The sequence below is a fragment of the Equus caballus genome, chromosome 25 (assembly GCF_041296265.1).
Source record: "Equus caballus isolate H_3958 breed thoroughbred chromosome 25, TB-T2T, whole genome shotgun sequence".
NCBI lineage: Eukaryota > Metazoa > Chordata > Mammalia > Perissodactyla > Equidae > Equus > Equus caballus.
Genome location: NC_091708.1, coordinates 26,669,866 through 26,680,674, shown reverse-complemented (window position 1 = coordinate 26,680,674; position 10,809 = coordinate 26,669,866).

Genomic DNA, 10,809 nt, shown 5'->3' with positions numbered 1-10,809 from the left:
CTCAGGAAGAGGGCTGATCCGCGGAGACACGTCAGGTGGAAGCCAAGGTTCTGCCCGTGGGCTGTGAACGCGGGTCAGCCCGCAGCCACTCAGGCTTTCAACCATCAGCTTTCTAGTGCCTGCTCTGGGCCTGGCCCTGGGCTGGGTGCTGGGGACCCACACGGCCGCTCAGCTCCAGCCCTTGAGGGGCTCACGGTCCAGGCGAGAAGCAGACAAATGAAGAGGCAACTTTAGGGCTGAGTCACCTGGGCATGGCCCTGGGACGGCCCAGAGAAGGGCCCTCTTCCAGACCGGGGACAACAGCGAAGGGCTCCTGGAGGACACCCTCCCTGAGCTGAATCTCAAAGGTCAAGGAGGAGATGGTCACTTGAAGAGGTGGCAGGGAGGGTGTTCTAGGCAGCGAGCAGCATGTGCAAAGGCCCTGGGGTGCAAGTGAGCCCAGTGGGTGTGTGTGTGGGAGGCAGGGACAGGGCAGGGACAGGGCAGAGATGGGTGTGCAGATGTGTGAGGCTGCAGAAGTCTTCAGGGGCCAGATTCCGTCCTTCTCTGAGTCCCCCATGGACGCAAACAAAGTAGTCACCCACAGCAAGGCTGGTGAATGAAATTATCGAAAAAATGGGAATCAACCAAATGGAGTAGATTAAATCCTTTTTTTTCTTTACTGGATGTATTCCTATCTCTTTTCTTACAACATGTAATTTTATTTAGTTTTTCCAGCTTCACTGAGGTCTAAATGACAAATAAAAATTGTATATATTGAAGGGGTACAGTGTGATGTTTTGATATGCGTATACGTTGTGAAATGATTACCACGATCAAGCTAACATGCATATACACATGCGTCTGCAGCATCTCATACACTCTTGTGTGTGTGTGTGTGGTGAGAGCACTGAAGATCTTCCCGCTTAGCAAATTTCAAGCATGTAATGTGGTAGTATTAACCAGAGTCATCGTGTTACTCCTGTCTTCTGGCAACATCTGGAAGGATTGCGGTCATCCCGTGAGCAGAAGGAAGAACACGGTTGATATGCTGAGGAGAGCAGAGCTAGCGGGAGAGTGGAGAGGGTCTTTGTCCTCTTTATAGATCGTTTGTATTAAGCATTGAATAGCATAACATATATAAAATATAGAGAATAACAATGTATAAACACCCATCCACACAAAGCTCAGCATAAATATATATATATATATATATATATCTCACCATTATGTTTGGGGTTTACCACGTGCCTCACTAGCCCCTCCCCGGCCCCCACCTCCAAGAACAAAATTCCCTTCACCCTGAATTGAATAAATCCTATTTTTTAAACTCAGAGTCTGGGAGTTGGATCACTGGTTATTCTGTAAGGGAGGTCTTGTGTTGTTTGCACATTGGGGGTTTGGTTTACAAGCTGTGCTTAAACTGAGTGCACCTATATTGCATAGACAGTGTCTACAAGTCCCTCCTGGGAGGGTCCAGTCAGGCACACAGGGGTCCGGGGAAGCCCAGCGCACGCTGGCCTGTGGGTGCTTGCAGGCTGGAGTGAAGAGCTCAGTTCTGGTGAAAAGCAGCCCAGAGGTGAGTTCCCAAGACCTCTGTGGTTGCCTCATTGGTCCCAGTTGTCCACCTCTCCCAGCATCCACTCCCTTTGCCGTGTGAGTTTGCAGTTCTGCCTGTTGGCAGCAGACCTTTCGTCTCCACCCTTGACATCGGGCACAGCTATGGGACTTGTTTTGGCCCATGGAATATTAGCAGACAAGTTTCAAACAGAGGCTTAAAATTCCCTTGCATCGGAAAGAAAAATTAACACCAATTCTACATAATTTCTTCCAGAAAATAGAAGAGGAGAGAGCCCTTCCCAATTTATTTTAGGAAGAAAGTATTACCTCGATACCAAAACCAAACAAAGATAAAAATAAGAAAACTACAAACCAATATCTCTCATGTATATGATGCAAAAATCTTTAACAAAATATTAGCAAAGAAAATTCAGCAACATATTAAAACTTTATACACCATCACCAAATGAAGTTTATTCCAGGAATGCAAGGCTGGCTCAATACTTGAACATTAATGAATGTAACTCACCATATTTTACAGCATAAAGAAGAAAAGTCATATGATTATATCAACTGATGCCCCCAAAAAAGCATTTAACAAAAGTCAACACCCACTCATGATAAACATTCTCAGAAAATTAGGAATAGAGGGCAACTTCCTATATAAATAAACTTCCTGTATAAATAGATATGTAAATATAAATCTACACAAATAAACAAGTAATTGGATGTCCTTATGAAAAAAAAATGAACCTCAACCTAAACCTCACATCTTATGCAAGAATTAACTCAAAATGGATCACGGATTTTTAAATGTAAAACTATAAAACTTTTAGGAGAAAATCTTTAGGACCTAGGGCTTGGTGAAAGATTTCTAGATGTAATACCAAAAGCATGATCCATTTAAAAAAAAAAGGTGAATTGAACTTGATCAAAATTAAAAGCTTTTGTTTTGAAAGAGACACTATTAGGAGAATGAAAAGACAGGCTACAGATGGAGAGAAATTATTTGCAAATCACATATCTGACAAAGGATTTATATATAGAATATATAAAGTGCTCTCAAAACTCAACATCAGGGGCTGGCCCCGTGGTGCAGCAGTCAAGTTCACATGTTCCGATTCAGAGACCCGGGGTTCGATGGTTCGGATCCTGGGTGTGGACGTGGCACCGCTTGTCAAGCCACGCTGTGGCAGACATCCCACATATAAAGTAGAGGAAGATCGGCACGGATGTTAGCTCAGGGCCTGTCTTCCTCAGCAAAAAGAGGAGGATTGGTGGCAGATGTTAGCTCAGAGCTAATCTTCCTCAAAAAAAAAAACCAAAACAAACTCAACATCAAAAAAGCAAACACTCTAATTAGAATATAGGCAAAAGACATGAAGAGACATTTCACCAGAGAATATACAGATGGCAAATAAGTACACGAAGAGATGCCCGATATTACTAGCCATTAGGGAAATACAAATTAAGACCCGGATGAGATATCACCACACAGAGCTAAAATAAAATACAGGGGCAACATTAAATGCTGGCAAGGATACAGAGGAACTGGGTCTCTCATGTTCCATCTCCTCTGATAGTTGGTTTCACAGTTTCTTAAAAATTAAGCCTATACTTCCCATACGACCCAGCGATTGCACTCCCAGACATTTACCCCAGAGAAATGAAAACGTGTGTCTACCCAAAACTCTCTACACAATTGTTCATAGCAACTTTACATGTAACAGCCAAAAACTGGAAACAACCAAAATGGCCCTCAATATGCGAACGGTTAAACCAACTCTTGTACATCCATACCACGGAACACTACTCTGCCACAAACAGGATCAAAATATTGGCACACACAACCGCTGGGATGGATCTCAAGGGCGTTGGGATGAATGAAAAAAGACAATCTGAAAAGGTCACGCAAGTACTGTGTGCTTCTATTTATATAACATCCTTAAAATGACAAAATTATATAGATGGAGAGCAGATTCGTGGTCACCAGGAGTTAGGGATGGGGAGGGTGGGGGATGGGTGTAACTCTAAAGGAATATTGAGGGAGATCTTTAAGGTGAAATTGTTCTGATCTTGATGGCGGGAGTGGTTCCGTGATCTGCACAAGGGATCAAATAACACAGAACTGTACACACACACACACACACACACACACACACACGGTATCAACGTCAGGTTCTGGGTCTGAAATGTTACTATAATTATGTAAGGCGTAACGATTGAAGATGAAGCGTACATGAGCCCTCTCCGTACTATCCTTGCAATTTCCTGTGAAGTTATAATTATTTCAAAATTAAAAATTGAAACAACAACAAATACCATTTTCATTTCAGTGAGCACCTCCCCCAGATAGATGCGGCCCCTGCACCGGGGGGACGGGCACAGGAGCAGCTCTGAGCCCCGCCCTCAGCCAGGAGCCCGTCCCTCCCGGCTCCTCCCGGATCCCTTGACTGCGACCGACCTGTGGAAGCAGAAGGGAGGATACACGAGTGTCGTTTGAAGCCGCTGAGCTTTGCAGTGGTTTGTTCCGCAGCCCTAGTGGGACAACAGCTGACTGATACATGCCCTCTTGCCTCACCTCCTCTCCATGGCCCTAAGAGGATGCATGTCTGTCATTGGTGACTGTGGCAGGGACGGCTCACTGTCCCCAACATCTGTCCTACCCTTCCAGAGTAATACTATCTCTAATTTTTATCTGGTCATATGGCTATCTGGATTAACACACAATTTCCAGCCTCTCTTGCAATTAGGGGTCATGTGACTAAGATCCGACCAATGAGATGTAAGGGAAAGTGTCATGTGACAGTTTGGGGACCCTTCTGCAAGAAATAACTGGCATTCACCTTTCTCCCCCTCTTTCCTAGCCCCTTCACCCTTTGCACAGGTTGGAATGCAGGAGTGATGGCTGGAGCTCAAGCAGGCATGTTGGATGTGAGGTGGAAGCCACATTTTGAGGATGGCAAAGCAACACAATAGAAGGAATTGGGATTCCTGTTGGTCGTGGAGATGCCATACCAGCCCTGGGATGCTCGTGTCTGAATTTCCTTTACGTGAGAGAGGTAGGAACTTCTATTTTATGTTTTCCGTCACTCACAACAGAACTCAATCTTTACTTATACTGACCGTGGCTTCTCACCTTTTTTCATAAGTTTATCCTGTGCTAAGCACTATATGCCTTCCATCCATTAAATAAGTATTTATTAAGGACTTACTACATGTCAGGCAACGTGGTAATGCTGGGGAAACAGTGAAGAGTGAGACAGACCTGGTCCTTGCCCTCGAGGACTTTATAGTTTGAGAGGAGGACACAAACAGCAATAAAATGAACTCCATGACAGGGGCCAGGAAAGAAAAGCACAAGGCACTTTGTGAGCAGACAGCAGGGCCTTCCTCTAGTGAGGACTGTCAGGGAAGGCTTCCCGGAGGAAGTGACATCTCAACTGAGCCCTGGGGAAGTGGGGAAGGGAATATAACCTGGCTCTCAAGAACATGGGCTCTGGAGCCAGACAGTCTGGGTTCAAATCCCATCTCCTTCTTGTCACCGTGTCACCCTAGGCAAGGCCGGATCTCTCTGAGCCAAAGTTCTCTTGTCTGAGAAATAGAGATTAGATAATCAAACACTTCGGTTGCATTTCCAATATGCCAGGCACTGTTCTAAGCATTTTACAGGTATTAAATCTTAATTCTCATTACAGCTACTTTACGGTATAGGTACTATTTCTATCCCCATGTACAGATGGGTAAACTGAGGCCCGGAAAGTGAAGCACCTTATCCTGGCTCACACAACTAAGTGGAAGAGCTGGGAGTTACACCGAGCGATCTGACTCTGGGTCTGTCCTCAGAACACGAGGCTGCAGTGGCTCACAGTACTAGCTCTTGGTTCCCGGGGCGGTTGTAAGCATAAATTAAAAAAGGTCAGCCCGGTGCTCAGCATAGTGCCTGGTGGATATTAAGTGCTCAGTAAATGTTAGCCATTATTATCATCGTCATTGTCGTTAATAACTAAGGGAGGAGGGAACAAGCGTTCTGGGGGGGGGGGGCGGGGCGGGGGACATGCACACGCAAGGCCCTGAGATGGAACGGGACGGTGCTTCTGAGGACCGGAAGGCAGCCCAGAAGGGCTGTAAGCAGAGAGCTCCGGCTGCTTTTTTTCTTCACAACAGGTATTATTAGTGGGAACTATTAGGACCCCCTCTTCGTAAATGAGGACACAGTGGCTCAGAGAGGTTAAGTGACTTGCCTGAAGTCACTCAGTGAACCAGCATCTGAGCATGAACTCAGACCCAGGGCTGCCAGCCTCCAAGGCCCACGCTCCTCGTCACCACCCTCCACGGCCTTGCAAAGGACGGACTCCGGGGATCGAGCCAGTTCTTGCAGCGAGAACACTTCCGAGGGAGAAGCAAATCCATCCTGAAGGATTGGAGTCAGACAGGTCCCGGAGAGAACTTTGGAGGCCCCCCCCCCGCCCCATTTTTCAGATGGAGTAAGTGAGGCCCAGTGAGGGAAGGGACTTGCCACAGATGGACAGCAGAACCCGGCCCAGGTACTGGGTTCCTTCCCCCAGTCCAGGGACTATCAGCTTTGCATCTGTCCATCCCCTTCCTATTTTTACACCTTCCCTGGGGGTTGCAAACTGAGCACGCCCCCTGGGAGGGGACGCTCTGGCGGGGCTCACTGTCTCCCTGTGTGTGGCAGGGCTGGTGTCAGGGGTGAGGACTCTACCTCGAGGGAAGGAGGGCCGAAATAACCCGCAGGTCCATCCTCAGCCCAGCCCGGCCAGAGGACGGGGAGGGCCGTGTCCCGAGGGGCGTGAACCCACGAGACTCCGGGCAAGTGGTAAATAGACTGCACCCTCCCAGTCGGCCCCTCCAGTCCTCTGGGGAAGTGGCTAAACTCTGTTTTTAGAGTCCTAGCAACTCGCAGACATACACACGCACGCACACACACCCCCCCCCCCCCCCCCCCCACGTACAGAGACACTCTTGGCCCAGATCCCAGCCCCTCACATCACACGAAACACCATCTGCCCCTTCGGAAGGTCCTCAGACATGAGGAAAAACTTGATTCTCCTTGTTTGCCAGAAGAAACCAAAGGATGGAGGGGGGACCTCATCCAAGGTCACACGAGGGTTTGGGACGGAGCTGGGGGCAGGCCAGCTGCCTGACAGTGCCGATGGCCCTCAGTTGCCCCTGAAATGGCAGGTGGGACCCTGCTGAGCCCCTGTGGGGCCTGGGGCCCAACCCCGCTCCTGGGGCCCTGCCCTTGTCGTGGAGTCCCTGGAGGTCTCATCTCGGTTAGAAACTGGCCATGGTGCAAAAGCGGAGGCGGCTTCCTCCTGTGCAGCTGCTTGGGGCTTGGCCTCATCTCACCTCTCCGATGGCTGGGCCGCAGCCCCAGGCCTCCCTCCCTCTGCCCCGTCGTGGGGCACCCCTCTGTGGCCGGCCCTGTGCTGAGGGTTTACACATATTCATTACCTGGCCGAGTCCATGTGAGCCCGGTGACACGGGATCATTATTCCCATTCTCTAGGGGAGGTGACAGAGGCTCAGAGAGGTCAGGCCACTTATCACACAGCTCTGCTGAGACCCGAGATTCAACTCCACACGCTTAAGCTCAGGCCGTTCCTCGGCCTTCCTGGAAAAACTCTGCCCTCGAGCTCGGGGGGGCCTGTGTTAAGAGCCCCCGATCTGAGCCACTCAATCTGTCAGCCTGGCTGGAGGCGAGGCGGCCTGCAACTTAAGGATCAGGCTTCCAGGCCCGGCTAGGCCGGGATGTCCTCTTCCCCTTTCTCTGAAACTTTCCTTTCTCATTTGTAAAATGAAAACAATACCTTCTCCAGGCCTATGGTGAGGACTGATGGAGACAAGGCTGGGACCGCTCTGGGTCTGTGACTTTGCGTGGCCATAGCTGTTACTTTTTATCTGCAGCCTGGCCCTGCCCTCCCCGAGCCCAGGAGCGCCCTGGCTCCCCTCCGAGCCGCGCAGGCCCCATCAGCCCAGCAGCTCTGCCTCATCCCCCCACTGCCTCCTCCAACCCAAGGAGGGGGCACCCCAGAGGCAGGGGGCCCTGGGTACCCCCTTTCCTCCCGCCTGTCAGGCCAGGGAGAGGACAAAGCCAGATGTTTCACAGATGTTGCTGATTGTAAGCAAAATAACAGCCCACAGGCTTCTCTGAGGCCCAGGGTCTGATGCTTCAGGGCCTGAGTCCCAAGGGAGAGGCAGGGGTGTGGGGCAGGCTTCAGCAGGGAGAGAGGGAAATCAGGCGAGGATGTCAGTGGAAGGGACCCAGGGAGGGGACCGTAGGCAAAGGGATGAGGGGAGCAAGGCAGAGAGGTGGAGGGAGGGAGCTCGGAGGAGTCTGGTGAGGGTGAGGAGAGCAGGAAGGAGTGGAGGCGGAGAGTTGGGCAAGCCTGTAGGGGGTTACCTGGGCAGGTGACCTGTGGGGGCTTCTGCTGACCCGCCTCCATTGCCCCACCCCCACCCCAGGATCTCCACTTCACAGGGAAAGAACTTTAGGCTTCCAGGCCCTCCTGAGCTGCCTGGAGAGACAATGAGCTCCCTGTCACAGGGGGGATGTGAGTGGAAACCCAAGAAGGGACCCACGCAATGAGCAGCAGTTTGGACCAAATGATCTCTTTTGAAAGAGTCTGGAGAGTGTGGGAGGCCGTATCGGCCCCACGTCAGGCCAAGAGGCAGAGAGAGTGAGGAAGGGCCGGCCTGCAAGGACGGGTTGAAGTGGGCGCAGGCGGGCCGACCCTGCGTCCCCTCCCCCTGGTATCCAACCCAGTGGCACGGCTGTGCCCTCTGCCCTTCCCACCCTTCACATGCTAGCTGCCAGCTGCCCCAACTGCTCCCAGCCAGGCCAGGGCTGGGCAGCGGCCCAGGGACAGGCTGTTTCTGACTTGCTCCCTGGGACAGGCTGGCCTCTTCCTCCTGCAGAACCATTCCTGGAAAGACAGGGTTCTGGGGTCTGAGACTAAAGGCTGCCCGTGCGCTCCGATCAGGGTAGAGCCCAGGCCTGCACAACTGGAGAATGAGCCTCGCCACCTCCCTGTGACCCTGAATAACGATGTCGCTAACAGCAGCTAGTGTCGCAGGAGCACATCCCTGTGCCAGGCCCTGGGCTAAACTAGCCACAGGCGCCACCTCACTTAGTCATCTCAACTGTGGGGCAGGTGCCAATACGTGTGCAATTTATAGACGAGAGAACGGAGGCAGAGAGGTTACGTGATTTATTCGAAGATATGCAGCTAGTAGTAAGCGGGGGGAGCCGGGAGCTGAATCCTAGAGCCCAATTTCTGGCCCTGGGCCTTTCCCCTCTATTCTGTGCCGCTTCCCTTCGTCCACCTCAGTCTTCCCATCTGTGTGATGGGGAGGAGGCTAGACGTCATGACCTCACAGCTCTCAGATGCCAAACTCACCAGCCTAGCATTGCCAGACAGAGGCCAAGGGACCTGCTCCTTCCTCTCATGAAAGAAAAAGGGTGACCAGCCCAAACACGGTACAGGTGAGGGGACTGAGGCCTAAAGGGGTGAGGGCTGTGCCTAAGGCCCCCGGGAGCCCAGGCAGAGCCCAGGGCAGGAAGACCCAGGCGCCCTTCCAGTCTGTTCTCCAGCTGCTCCGGGTAAGCCAAAGCTGCTCAGAGGCCAAGGGAGCCGGGTGTGAGTAATGGGAACCAGGCAGGGGGGCCTTCCGAGATGGGAATTCCATCTGCCTGACTTTGTTCTCCCGGACTTTGGTTTCCATGGCAACCCGGGGGCGGGAAGGTGGAGGGCCTGGCTGGAGGCTAAACCCCTGGAACGGAAAGAAAGGGGAAGGTGAGGCTCCTGGTGAGCCCAGTGTCTTCTCGAAGCAGAAGATGCCACAGAGAGGCCAGGCTGGGACTCGGAAGTCCCAGGCTCTGCCGCCCACTCTGCCCCCAGCGGTTCTGGAGGCACAGGAGTGGCATTGCAGTCCCCTCTGAGTCTCAGTTTTCCCCGCTGTCAGGTCCCCACATCTCAGGCCTGGAAGATACTGGGAGGCACCCTTGCTCCGAATTAGGAGTCCGGCTCTGCTCCCCTGCTAGCCCCATCGAGGCACCGGTGGCTCCCTGGTGGAAAGTCTTGCCCCATCAACATCAAAGCCCCTGGCACTTGGAGGGAGACCCAGCCCCACTCCTGGAGGAGCTCACACTCAGGTGCTAGGAAAAAAGACTGCAACATGTATCGAGCACGTGTTGCACACCTGGCCCAAGGTTAGGTTAGGCCTCCAGAGGCCACCATTTCCGAAGCTCTCCTGTGCAACGGGGCACACAGGGGTGACCTAGCCCAGGGAGACCAGCAAGGGGAGGCAGGGAGGAGAGTGGCTACACAGCCCTGTGTCCTTTGCATCTCCAAGTGCCTGGTGGGCAGACCTGAACCCAGGACCCCAGGTAGGGAACAAGATGCAAGAAGATGGGGCCCAGCCACTCCTGCACCAGTTCCGGCCGGCTTCATCTAAGTTGGCCCAGCTGAGCCAGTCCCCACCCCAGGCCGCGCCCTGGCCCCTGCCCCGGACCCTGGCAGGTTGTGTGTGTGGGCATCAGGGGCAGCTCTGGCATCAGCCTGGCCTGGGTTCCGGGCTCTCTCCCACCCCTCTAGGCGAGTGGTCCAGGGCCTCCCTGGAAGCATGGCTTTAGACCAGGCCTTTCCTAAATTTGCATCTCCTGCTAGGCACAGAGAGGGAAGCCTTCCCTCGGGCTCCAGAAGGACTCTCTTGGAGCCCTACCCCTTGTCACCTGCTCAGCTCTTCCTTGTCCTGAAGCCCCCCTCAGGAGCCAGCCATCCCGGTGCCACCTGAAAGTTCCACTGGGATCTCAGGGTCTGGCGGGGCAGAGAAGTGGAGGAAGTTGCTGAAAGTCACACAGCCAGTGGGTGGCCAAGCCAGGACTCCAGCCTGGAGCCGGCAGAGGACAGCGATCCAGGGAACGGCCTTTGCAGCCAGTCAGCTTAGGCTGAACCCTGTCTCTGCCACTTGCCAGCTGTGTGACCTTGGACAAGTCACCTTACCAGCCTGTGCTTTACTGTCCTCACCTGTGAAATGGCGATAAGCCACCCCCCCTCCCAAGGCTGGAGGAGAGGATGAGATGACAGACGGGATGAGTGTGGCAGAACGCCTGGCATGGAGGAAGCTGTTATCATGGAGCATCTCTCACCAGTGTATGTGGCTCCAGGATGGCGAGAGGAGAGAAGACGTTAGATTGACAGTCCAGCTACCAACCCTCCCAGCCCGTGACCCCTGGAAGCCTCAA